This window comes from Cydia pomonella, chromosome 4, assembly GCF_033807575.1.
Source record: "Cydia pomonella isolate Wapato2018A chromosome 4, ilCydPomo1, whole genome shotgun sequence".
NCBI lineage: Eukaryota > Metazoa > Arthropoda > Insecta > Lepidoptera > Tortricidae > Cydia > Cydia pomonella.
In genome coordinates this window covers 21490620-21503539 of record NC_084706.1, presented here as the reverse complement: position 1 = coordinate 21503539, position 12920 = coordinate 21490620, and the positions used below count along the sequence as shown (strand labels likewise).

At 37.2% G+C, this 12920-nt stretch overlaps 1 protein-coding gene across 1 annotated transcript in view; it reads right to left on the bottom strand.

Moving 5' to 3' along the window:
- The window catches only part of LOC133517253 (teneurin-m), a 777194-nt gene extending 765025 nt beyond the window's left edge, over positions 1–12169 (bottom strand). The window contains exon 1 of the mRNA XM_061850474.1: positions 11520–12169. The gene's annotated coding sequence lies outside the window, so the exon portion shown is untranslated. The remainder of the gene's footprint in view (positions 1–11519) is intronic.
- Positions 12170–12920: the final 751 nt, after the last annotated feature.

Sequence of the window (12920 nt, the reverse complement as noted above, 5' to 3'; positions counted from 1 at the left end):
AAATACTTGCCTACTCACCTACGTAGTAACATAGACTAGAATATTTAGCCCATTCTGTCTGAGAACAGTCTCTGCGATCAGCAGACAGCGTATTTGCAGATCATTTGGGTGCAAATAAAAAGTACCAAGAAAACTATTTTATGTAAGGTTCGGTGGGTTAAGAAAAACATAGGCTAATTCGGACGTACACTGATATCAGAATGACATTTGAATCATGTTAATTAGATATTGTGCGTCTCGCCCGCGCAAATACATTTATGTTCTTTTTATTTTATTTTGATAGGCACAATAACACAATGCAGGAAAACAACTTTTTAAAATATTCCATACATAAGTACCTATCTTATACACTACCCACACCACGATTAGAATGACACACAACACAACCACGGAACAATTATTAAGCTAAGTACTAATTTTCACTATAAAATCTTCTGTTAATAAAGGTAATAAACAAACAAACAAACAATAATTTATTTGCAGGAAAAGGGTAAAGATTACATGTGTTAGTGTAAAAGAAATACGTTTCACCTTTTCCAACTGTTTTAAACAGTATGCAAATACAGAGGGTATTCATTAGAATTTAAATACTCAGGATAACATTAGAGTAACATAACATCAGTAAAAAAAAGAGGCAGTAATATAGAGAGTAAGAATCAGTTGGAATAAATATAGTAATACATAATAAACTGTGAGTACGATAAGATAATAAGTCTTTACTTAAAATTTTAGAACAGCAAAAATTTTTGGGACTTCGGTAAAGAAACGTTCAAAATATCAAAATCAATATCTAAGTTATTATACAAACGACACATTCTAAAGACAGGCGCATTATTGGATACATTGTTATTAGGAAACATAGGCAAGGCAAACAATTCTAGATTCCGAGTTCTCTTATTGTTGGCTCTAATAGAATCATAATCTATGAGGTTACTGTCGAGACCACCATGTACAATTTTATGAAGTGTAACCATATCAACGACATCGCGTCGGAACGATAGTGATTGTAAATTAACTGTATTATGCTGATCTGTATAGACTGTATACCCAGGAAGCGCTCGGCGTGTTTTAGTTTTAGTGGAAAGATATCGTAAAAACTTTGCCTGTATTGATTCCAATCTATCAGAGTGTGTCTTATAAATTGGTTGCCAAACCGACGAGCAGTATTCGAGCGTAGCTCGTTACTAATACGGAGTATGGAGCAATTAGGCTGTTTGGCACTTTGAAAGGTTTAGCAGTTCGCTTGATAAAACCAAGCATCAACATTCAGACGTACTCTCAGAGTAAACAACAATTGAAGCGATTGAAGCGATATGCGAATACATTTCGATACCGTATGCTCATAATGACAACGGAACGACAATTCACTATCCAATAATGGCAATAATACTCCGAGATTCTAATGGAAGAAACCCTAACCAATCGTTTGCCATTAATATTATACTGATTAATCCAGTTAGTTTTTTTTTGTGAACGTAATTGACTGACATTTATCGATATTCAAAGACATGAGGTTAGTGTTGCACCAATCTAATGTCAGCTAAGTATCTTTCTGGAGGATAAGGTAATCATTTTCCGTATTGATGACTTAATAGATTTTTATATCATCTGCGTATGCGAGACATTGTGATTTAATCCTATTTAAAAGATCATTCACGAAAAAAACTAATAATAATGGGCCCAGATTAGAGCCCTGCGGCACGCTTGATCTAGGCATAAATAATGATTCAGTTTTTTCAACAGTATGGCATGGTTCATCTTGTCAAACGCCTTAGCGAAGTCTGTATAAAGGGAATCGACCTGTTTTTATGCTTGAAAGGACAAACATAGGTTAGGCACATAGGTTAGAAGGTTAGTTGACGTTGAACGCTTTTTTATAAACCCATGTTGGCACGGGCTAGGCAAATGGACAAAGTGATTACATATACGGACAAGTACGAGCAAAATACACAATACACGATAACTGAATGACACCAGTTAGATTAGATGTAATTTTGATATCGGGTGTACGTTCGAATTGGCCTGATAGTTTGTTTTGCTAGGTGTCGTCGACTGTAATGGTTGAATTAAGATTTCGTATAACAAACTATAATTGCATACTTTTCATGTATTGGCTCCCAACTTTATTATATTATTCATTTCGATACGCTGTAGTCAACTATAAAAAAAATAACCAATCACGTGCCGCCGCGCGTGCGCCCCCATAGTAGGGATAAATAAGCACAAAGTTCATGAGCATATTAATAGTCACGCGATTATGTCTTTTGTACTACATTTTTGTCTACTGAGATACTTTTTTAAGTTTTACATTTAAAAAAGTATTATCGCCTGTTGTTACCTCTACATCTGATGCTGTTTTCTCTCTGTATTGTTTTTATTAAAGAGTTTTTGTATTGTATTGTATTAGACGACTCGTAAGCACCTGTCCTGCTAGATGATGTTGATGTGTAAATTACAGTCGAGAATCAGTTTAAGATCTACCGGTTGTTACTAGCTTTTTTTTTTCCTAAAAACGGAAACATTTCTAGAACTTTTTTTTCAACAAATAAAAGAGACGGCAAACGGGTGCCTATAATACCATTTATTACCCTTTCTCAGTTTTATTGATTAGAAACCGGTTAATCGCAAACCCATAAATATAGCCCCCTCAAATCAGTTAAAACAACGGTTTGTTAAGGAAAACGAAATGAAAAGGGATATGTCAAATAAAAATAACGGTTTGAAAATTGAACCGGTATTTGAGGCTCGGTTATTGAATCCTCAAGCCTCAATATTACGATATGATCTGAAAACACCAATACGGACTCCGGCAATGTTTACTAACCGCGTCTGAGCACACACGGTACGTAAATCTTGTTTGGGATATCTCATATCGGAATTGTCAATTTACTAAAGACGTTATTACATTCAATGATGTCAGCATGATACTGATGGCGACGGCGGTTGGGTTTAGCGTTATAATTAAGTGTCTGTTTCCATATGTCATCTTAAGGAAACATAAAGAAGAGGCGCTGAAGATTTCTAAGATCAAAATGAAATATTGTTTGTGGTTTGGTAGAAAATCAAGAATACTTTAAAGAGTTGTTGACATTTCTTGATTAACGATAAAGAATAAGTTTTGATAAATTTATGACACAATATTTTCTCAGAAACGGCTTTACCAACTTTAAAACATATTAAAACCGGGTCTATCGCCAATTTATTTTGTTTTGTTCATAGTAGTAAAATTCATTATTCTACAGAAATGAAAAAAAATCAGGAGATAAAACACTCATCATTAGTACAAAGGTGAACTTATCCCTTTAAGGGATCTCTTCCAGTTAACCTTTGAGCAATTGAGGGAGGGAGGGGGGGAGGGAGGGTTTTATGTATGTATGTATGTCACTTTATTTCACATACACAGTTGAACAAAAAACAGACAAAGGAAAACAAATAAAAAATGTTTATTCCTCCTTCCCGTTTCTTTATTTCCGACATTTCGACGCAAAACTAGTGGTGGTCGAGGATAACTGATGTCAGAATTGATGTGTAAAAAGCTACCTAGCTTTACCTATACCCGCTATAATTTATGTTAGCCTGTTACATACATACTTACATGGACCTGCAGTGGATAGCTAAGCGAGGCTAATGAGTAACTCATTTTATCCGAGACAATTTATCGGTGGAGGATAAAATGGGCATTTATCCCCGAGTTATATACTCTGCTTTTTACTTCTAAAAACATACAAAAATATAAAATAATACATATTTAGTATAATTAAGGTTAAATAAAAAAAAAGTTTTTTTACTGTATTTATTCAATACTTGCTAAAGAAATGAGTATTCAGGCCCGCGCCTGGCCGTCGGGCCGTCGTGGAGAGAAGAGCGATCTGGCCGCCAGCGTGCAGCGCCAGCTGCTACAGTGGCAGTTTGTATGGCAGATTTTAGACTTTATTGCTAAGTCAATAAAGGGTCGTAACATGATTTTATTGTATACGCTAGAGCATAAAAAACAACTTTATGCCACGTAAACGCAACTTAAACACCAACTTTTAACGCAACGGTTTACGTGAGCGAACAACTCGCGAACGCGAAGAGGCGCGGTGAGGCGCGGCGCGGCGCGGCGCGGGTGAATTCAATCCTTTGATACCAATGGAAGTGTCCGCGCCGAGTCGCATTCGCGCGTTATTCTCTCACATAAGCCGCTGCGTAATGAAATTGATTTAGATATATATAAATGACAGTCATTCAATTGACAAATAGAAGTGCTGGAGTAGAAAAAATAGACTTGGTATATACATAGATATAGTTTGAGTCAATTTTGAGTTTGTGAATTAAACTATCATTCTACGGAGACTAAGTCACGGGCAGAAGCAAGTAAATAAATAAAAGTTACTGTAGATTGTACAAATCGGTATTCGATGTAAGTCGAGCCTAGCCGTAGGCTCGATTAAGGGTGCATTACTCACTCGGCATGTGCCCGCGATTGTGATGGATCGATCGAAATTGCGACATTCGAATGCGATATATCGTGCCGGTGTGTTGAAGACGTTTGCATTGTTTATTGCCGTTTTGTTTTTATTCGACTGCGAGTTGGTTTTGCACGACGAATATGAAATGTATGGGAAGATCTGTGGATCCAGATAATTTCATACATTTCGGATTCGGATTGCAAACTCTAACTGCAAGACAGGAACGAATTAGTTATTTATTTACACAAAAGCGCATAAATACAATAATCTTCAAATGGCGGACATACCGTTTTTCGTCTTGTAACCTTTTTTTACCGAATAGGTACAGTCGAGGAAATTGATTCTTTAGCAGGTTGTGGTTCACTTTACACTGGAAAGCTCATAGCATAAGTATGTACAACCAAATTTACTTGAACCGCAAATTGCTAAAGAATCAATTTCCTCGACCGTACATGTAGATCCCATATAAATATAATGAAATAGTAAATATTTGGTGACAATTTTACATAGATCAACATTTCGTCATTTTAATCGAATAGCCAAGCGACGTGATTAACAAATTATTTTTGACTATTATTTCCAGTATAATGGAGTCCACAGACCTCAAAGTACGATCACGATTGAAAATATACACTAAGTGCCAAAAATATGTATACACCTTTATAGGCAATAAGGTCGTGTATACATATTTTTGGCAGTTTGTTCGTATGGATATTTTCAGATGTGACTGTACTATCAGTGGAATAAATACAAGCTCGCACATTCGTGTGACATCTCATCTTCATTCAGCTGCGCGAGGTGTATTGGCATCGGTTCAAATCATAGTACACTCGGATTTATTTTATGTTATCACAAAAAAATATGAATTTCTAAATTAAGAATCAGTAATTTCGTGTTCTTCTCTCGCTCTCACTGATCGTAAGCGAGAGCGAGATGGAAGCGTATGCTTGTGCACGGGAGCGCGGATTTTAATTTTATTTTTTTATACTTCTGAGTTTAAGAGAGGTATGGGCATTGTGAATGTCATCTCGCTCTGTGTGGTAGGGCACAGCACAGCGGATGTCATTCCAGATCTAGAGCGGAGCCCAACTGGGGAAGTACCTCCACCTTACAGAAAACCGCAGCCAAATAAAACTAGATCCTACTCATAGTGTTGTGGTTTTGCCGGTGAGTAAGGTTGCCAGAGCTCAGTGAGGGTGCGGAGTGCAGTTGCAGGCGTACATAGGCTACGGAGACTGCTTACCACCAGGCGGGCCGTATGCTTGTATGCCACCGACGTAGTATAAAAAAAACTGTAGTTTTGAATCGATAGTTACAGTCCCTAGAAAAAGGCCTCAAGATTGCCAATTAAATTTATGGCAGCCGTACTGTGATACAAAAAAGCACTATGACTTTTTTTAAACTCCGTTTTCTGAACCTACTGCACGTGAAAGGAAAAATTGATTAACTCATCAAGTAAGTTCAAATCTTACCCAAAGCGGTGAACCTTTTGGGACCAGGGCTCAATCGCTCTTAACCAGCGCTATCGAAGCTTACCAGAAACGTGCGAAGTAAGTTGGTTAAGAGGAAAAAATAGCTTTGCAATCCTAGCGACATAACGGTACTTTTTCTATGAAAGTCTATTCCGGGAGAAAAAAGTTTTTCTCTAACTAAATCTCAACAAATCACTTTGATTTTGATGTCGACCGCTTCAGCATAATATATTCTAGGTTTATAGGCTGCACTAAAAAAAATTGTATTGCACACTTTGAAAAAAAAGGAAAACCTATAAACCTATTTTTTTTATCGTGTCAATAACATACTAAAAAATGTGGAAAATATTTGGAAGTGGAAAAACGTTTTCTCTAAAGAGCGATGTCCCAAAAGTTGAAAGTTCCAATTTTACCCGTTAAATTTTAGATGTATTTTTTTTTTCAATTTTTCCTTTAATTTCCATTGCCTAGTACAGCAGTACCAACAAGTTTTGCTTTGTTTGGGGCTAAGTTAATTCGTGTAATGCCTCAACCATTTTTAGGGTTCCGTAGTCAACTAGGAACCCTTATAGTTTCGCCATGTCCGTCTGTCTGTCTGTCTGAGGCTTTGCTCCGTGGTCGTTAGTGCTAGAAAGCTGAAATTTGGCATGGATATATAAATCAATAAAGCGGACAAAGTCGTACAATAAAATCTAAAAATTTAATTCTTTTTAAGGGTACCTCCCCTACACGTAATGTGGGGGTGTTTTTTTTTTGCTTCAACCCTACAGTGTGGGATATCGTTGGAACGGTCTTTTAAAACAAATAGGGGTCTTAAAATTTTTTTTTTGATAAAGTGATATATTGGGAGATAATCGCCCCAAAAAAATGTGTTCCCTCCCCTCTAACTTTTGAACGTCGTCGTCATTCGTCGGTCCAAAAAATATGAAAAAAAATCGTGGAAGTAGAGCTTAAGAAAGACATTAAATGAAAACTATAACGGATATGATCAGTTTAGCTGTTTTTGAATTATCGTAAAAAGTTTCCCCTATAGTAAAAAGACGTACATCCACAGTTCATCCCTTGGTTAACAATTTACTATACTTTAAGCTCCAGTATAGCTTATTGTGACGGAAGAGTAACCACGGAACCCTACTCAGAGGATGGCCCGACATGCTCTTGGCCGATTTATTTTTATTTATTTTGCGATATTTTTTTTTTCTTTATTGGGGAAAAAAACAGATACAGGCCAGTAATATATACGGATAAGATTCTAAAATAATAAATTTAGCCTACATCCTAACACAATTCCCACTAGGAGGTCAGACAATAATTTTACGACAGCGTTGTAATCGGAACTTAAAACAGACATCCTTATTATATTATATTCTGTCCAACTGTATCACAAGAATAAAATGTTACCGCGCATCGGACAGTTTGACGTTCCGTCCCGCTCTGCTGAAACGCGAGCGACAAAGACAGCTGCGACGTGACAGGGATTACAAGACAGGATGTGCAATCACGATATTTCTGGAGTTTATTTTGAAAACTAGTGCAAATAATATTTCGCTGTGTGTTGCTAGGTTATTTACATCTATTTGAAATCTATAAATATAGGTTATAAATAAAATTAGTATAGAAATAATAATAATGATATTGCGTCAACAAATTGATGATCATTATTCTATCTAGGCTGGATAAAACATACCATGTTTTTAATATTCATCATATCATCATATCAGCCTTTTATCGCCCACTGCTGAGCATAGGCCTCTCTTCCAGTACGCCACTTGTCCCGATCCTGAGCTAATCGCATCCAGAAGTGTCCCGCAATTTTCCGAATGTCGTCCACCCAACGAGCCAACGGACGCCAGGGGCTTCTTTCATCCGAAAGCGGCCACCATTCCGTTAAAATTTTAGTCCACCTGCCATCACTCTGCCTAGCAACATGTCCCGCCCAACTCCATTTTAGGTTGGTTATGACGCAACCCACGTCTAGCACCTTGGTGCGACGACGGATCTCGACATTCCTTACTCGATCTTGAAGCTTGATACCGAGCATGGCGCGCTCCATGGCTCTCTGTGCTACACAGATTTTATGCACAGCCTCCTTGGTGAGCGTCCAGAGGCACCGTAGGTCATGGTGGGCAGGACACATTGATTGAAGAGGCGAGTTTTCAGGCATTGTGGAATGTTAGCAGGTCTCAGGATGTCCGCTAATTTATTAAATGCCGCCCAACCCAGCTGAATTCTCCTGGAGATCTCCTTCTGCTGATGTGTTTTGTCAAATGATAGAATATGTCCAAGATACAAGTACTGCTCGACCACCTCTAGTATTTCGTTCCCAACCTTAATGATTGGAATCGATTTACCGGGGATGTTCGTCATAATCTTAGTCTTAGACATATTCATCTTGAGACCTACCTTCAAAGAAGCGTGGTATAGGCTTTCAATCATGCTTTGAAGATCTTCCAGGGTCTCGGCTCGTTTTTTAGTATTGCTATCTTAAAAGTGTAAAAAAGAGTTGGTAGCCTAGCGGTAAAAGCGTGCGGCTTTCAATCCTGAGGTCGCGGGTTCAAACCCCGGTTCGTACAAATTAGTTTTTGGGAACTTATGTACGAAATATTATTTGATATTTATCAGTCGCTTTTCGGTGAAGGAAAACATCGTGAGGAAACTGGAATAATCCCAATAAAGCCTAGTTTCCTCTCTGGATTGAAAGGACAGATGGCAATCGCTTTAGTAAAAACTGGTGCCTTTCCCAATTCTCGGGATTATTTGCCAAGCGGACCCCAGGCTTGAGCAGTGGCAATAAGCCGTGACAAACGCTAGGAAGAAGAAGGATATCTTAAAATTGTATTTAAAATGTTAAATGTTTCACTAATCCTTCGCTCATATGTGTGGAAATAAATATACTTAAGGCGCGAAATAATATTTAATTATTTCGCGGCCTAATGCACAATAAGTAATAATCCCTAACTGAACTTATAAGGTTTAATTAATCCAGGGAACGGGTATGTGTCCCGGCAAATTTATCGCCATAATTTACGGCTGTCCCGGAAAAAAGGGAATACAAATACGGCATAATGTAGATGGCATTAACCCGGCGAAGAAATAATTACATGGGTCAGATGGTCCACTCGCAAATATAAAATAAATAAATATTAACAATACAAGTCCAGCAAGTACTAGTAATAGTCGTCGCGAACGGTCTCATAGCGAAGAGTCCCGACCAACATCTAGAGAGACTCTCGCTGGGTGGTTGGATCAAAAGGCAGATGCAGAAAGCGATAATTTTGGACACTGCGCGTCGGGTCCTCGCTCTGCGGCCCTGACCACCGGCAGTTTGGGCACTGCCCCGCTGCTGGCGGCACCTTAGGTTAGGTTTTTTATAATGTGTTTATATATTTTTTGTGTTTTATATTTTACTTTTATGTTCATATCATAAATGACCTAGCCTAAGATCATAAATTAATAAATAGAAAATTAAGATTGTATGGACATCTTAACACAAATCAACCTAGATCCACAGTATATGTTAAACAGATACAAGTAAAACATAGTAGTAGTTAGAAGTTAAAATCGTATTTGATCGACGAGGCAATAATCTTTACGGTAAGAGAATTCCGCGTTAAATTTAATAATGATTTTCACAATTATTGACATTAGTATTTTTATAGTTTTTTTTTACATTTGTATATATTATAATGTGGTTTGAGTTTTGTAATTATAATTTTATTTTTATTTGTATTTATCATTTTATTTTTATTATATTTTTTGACATATGTTGTTTTTGACATTAAAGACATTAAGATGGAAAAAGGCTTGTTTTGTGAGCGTTAGACGACGATAAAAAGAATACCTAGGTATAAAGATAAAGATAGTTTATTATTCAAGTAGGCATATTACAATGCGCTTATGAACGTCAAATAAAGCTACACCTCTGACCTGAGAAGATTTAAATCCCCCCTCAATTGGAGGAGGGTATCCCAATATGAACCGGCAAGAAACTCGGCGGGACACATCTTTTCAAAACATTAGGTACATCTTCATCCACATTCACACACATCCGTAGAAAACATCCAGTACTCAGGAACAAAAGTGCCCTTACCGGGATTCGAACCCGGGACCTTCTGCTTCGTAGGCATGTTCACTACCGACTAGACTTAGGAGGCAGGTAAAATAAGTTCTAAATAAGGTTTTTAAGACGTATACTTATTTCCTTTTCTGCCTATGAAAAAGACGAAAGACAGCCCGTCTCATGGCCCTCCGCATTTCCAAGTCATTTTGCTCTATGAAAAACAAAACCCGACGGACATGCGCAAATGAGTGCATAAGTTAAAATCGTACGGCGAATAAATCAAACCGGCTGCGCCTGCCCTGAGTCACCGGAACCGATGCTGAAGTTAAATAACCCGTCATACTTAAATGACTTAAGTTAATACAAGATTTCGGGCGCCTATGCCTTTCGGATTCTAAGCTGATTCTAAAGATTGCACGCTGTTTATTTATAAATGACGTTCTAAAGTAGACTTTGTAAGGCACTTACATCGTTTTTGGTTGAATGGGCTAGATTAATGGTGCTGTTGATCATGCACATGTAGGCTAATCAACGAAGCATCTTCGCCTGTATTCATATACCTAATTTATTTAAAATTCAATCCGATAATTCAATACATTTTTAGTAAAAGTAGGTATGCGTGTGAAAAAGATTTAACAAAAATATAGATTTATATATTCTAACATTGGTATATAATAATAAATAAATAAATATTGTAGGACATTTTTGCATAAACATACTCTATAATATGCTCAAACTCGATGAGGTTGCCTTTTTTATTTAAGATTCCTTACTAAGAATGACAATGCAATATGTACTAATATAACTTTGTATATTAGTATTTCATTCTCATCCAACTCATATGAAATTGTGTTTGCTTTTAGCTAAACAATAATTATATATTGAAAACAAAGACATATAAAGATCAAGTTGTACTTAAAGATCAGGTTTTTTTGCTTTTCTATATTCAATTTTTCATAAAATAATGTGGGCTAAGAAAGTTTCTGATATAGTAAACCTTAAATGCGTTACCCAAAATAAAACGTTTAACATAAGACGTTCGAGGGCATTAAATACTTAATTCCATGGCATTTTAGATAGTGGAAACTACCGTGGGCTAAAACCAAAATGTACTTATTAAACACATGAATCTCATTATCGCGTAAATAGTTTTTCTGTCACAAATTTTGCATCTGCAAAACTACCCCGCGCGTAACAGCACTGCCAGTGGTTGACCAGTTTGAATTTGGAATTTATTGCACGAGAATACGGTTAGAAATTGAATGAGTTTTCCATTGGCTCTTATAACGGTAAACGTGAGATCGAAAGAGTAGCTAGTTTCCGAATAATTCTTTTTTTCATGAAAAATCTATTAAGACATAATTTATTAAGTTTTCAAGTAAAGAGCTTGACCTTTTTATCCTTATAGCTAGACTTGAAATGTTTTATTATTTTCTTGTGCGGAAGATATCTACTTAAAGACTAAAATAAAGTTTTATCAATCAAAAGTCTTTAAAAACCGTTGTTGACCTACCTTAAATGATATTCAGAACTTACCTAGCACACACGCAATCCAATACAACACAACACAATGACACTGAATGTCAAAGTCAGCTGTTCATTCAACTCGAGATCGCCCCGTTAAAAAATGCCGGCGGCCGCCCGCCGAGAACTCTCACCAGGCACTGCCGCCCGCCTTACGGGTTCGCGAACAACTGAAAGCATTTTCAGGAGCGCTGAAATTTTCAGTCGTACATTATCTGTAGAAGTTCCCGTATAATTATTGTGTTTGTGACGTGGTTATCTATGGTAATGGGGCTGCAAGTTCGCTTATTGTATTACGATGTCGTAGGTTAATGTTATTGTTGGGGAATTTTCTAATAAGCCGAGTTTTGTTTTGCTTTGACTTGAAGTTTGTTATAGATTCATTAGGTTCTTTGGTGAAATTTTATTTCCTAAATGAGAAAAAGTATTATAACATCTGACCCCCTAGACTGACTTGCGTTGTCGCGCGCGACTCCATTATACAAAAAAACTTATAAACTATCATGCAAAACATACAAAATATTGATTCGATTTATAATATATTAATGTGATACAAATTTCATATCCGAGAATTCATTTGTGCCATAAAAAGTGTAGTTTTTAAGAGGAATTCCTAGTTGCGATTTTTCCATAAGAACGCTCTCGACTGTTTCCTCCCTGGATTTTTAACCTAGAGACTAACAATGTTTTTTTCAAATAAGATCAATATCATCAATATCTGTGCCGCTATGTTTTGCTTTTTCGTATTACTTTATTTTGAAGAATCTTACAGCGCCTCGAAAATCGCAAACGCGGCTCATTTGAATTGGCTGCAAAAAAGGCGCACTTTACAAATATGACAACAAATATCAAAAAAATCAAAACGGCGGCATAGATTATTTCTTCCTCTTGCAGTTTCCAAAATATTATAATGATTGGTTGCGTTTTGGAGGAGGAAACAGTCGAGAGTGAAACCTCGATTTTTGAGGTTTTTGCGAGGGAATTTTAGTCCGCTACAGTTGCAGTTGTCCTTATCGCACGCCCGCCTACCGCAGCGCGACAGAAACATAACTAACTAACTAACTGTTGTGGCGCAGTGATCCAAAGAGGGTCTTGGCCTCCAAAACGAGATAACGCCACCTGTCCCGATCCTGTGCCACTTCCTGACAGTTATCGGCTTTGAGTTGGCACAGATCCGCCTGTACACTGTCGCTCCAGCGGTATCTGGGCCGACCCACTGGACGGAGACCAGTCGGTTGCCCCAAATACAGCGACAGAAACATAGCTTCAAAAATTCGAGGTTTGAAAAGTTGCTCAGCTATGAATTGCTCTTAAGCCATTGATGCATTTGTGGTTTAAATGCTATCATATTTAATACTGATTTAAACTTTCACGATTTTTACATATTATTAACTAACACAAACGGGACTTAAT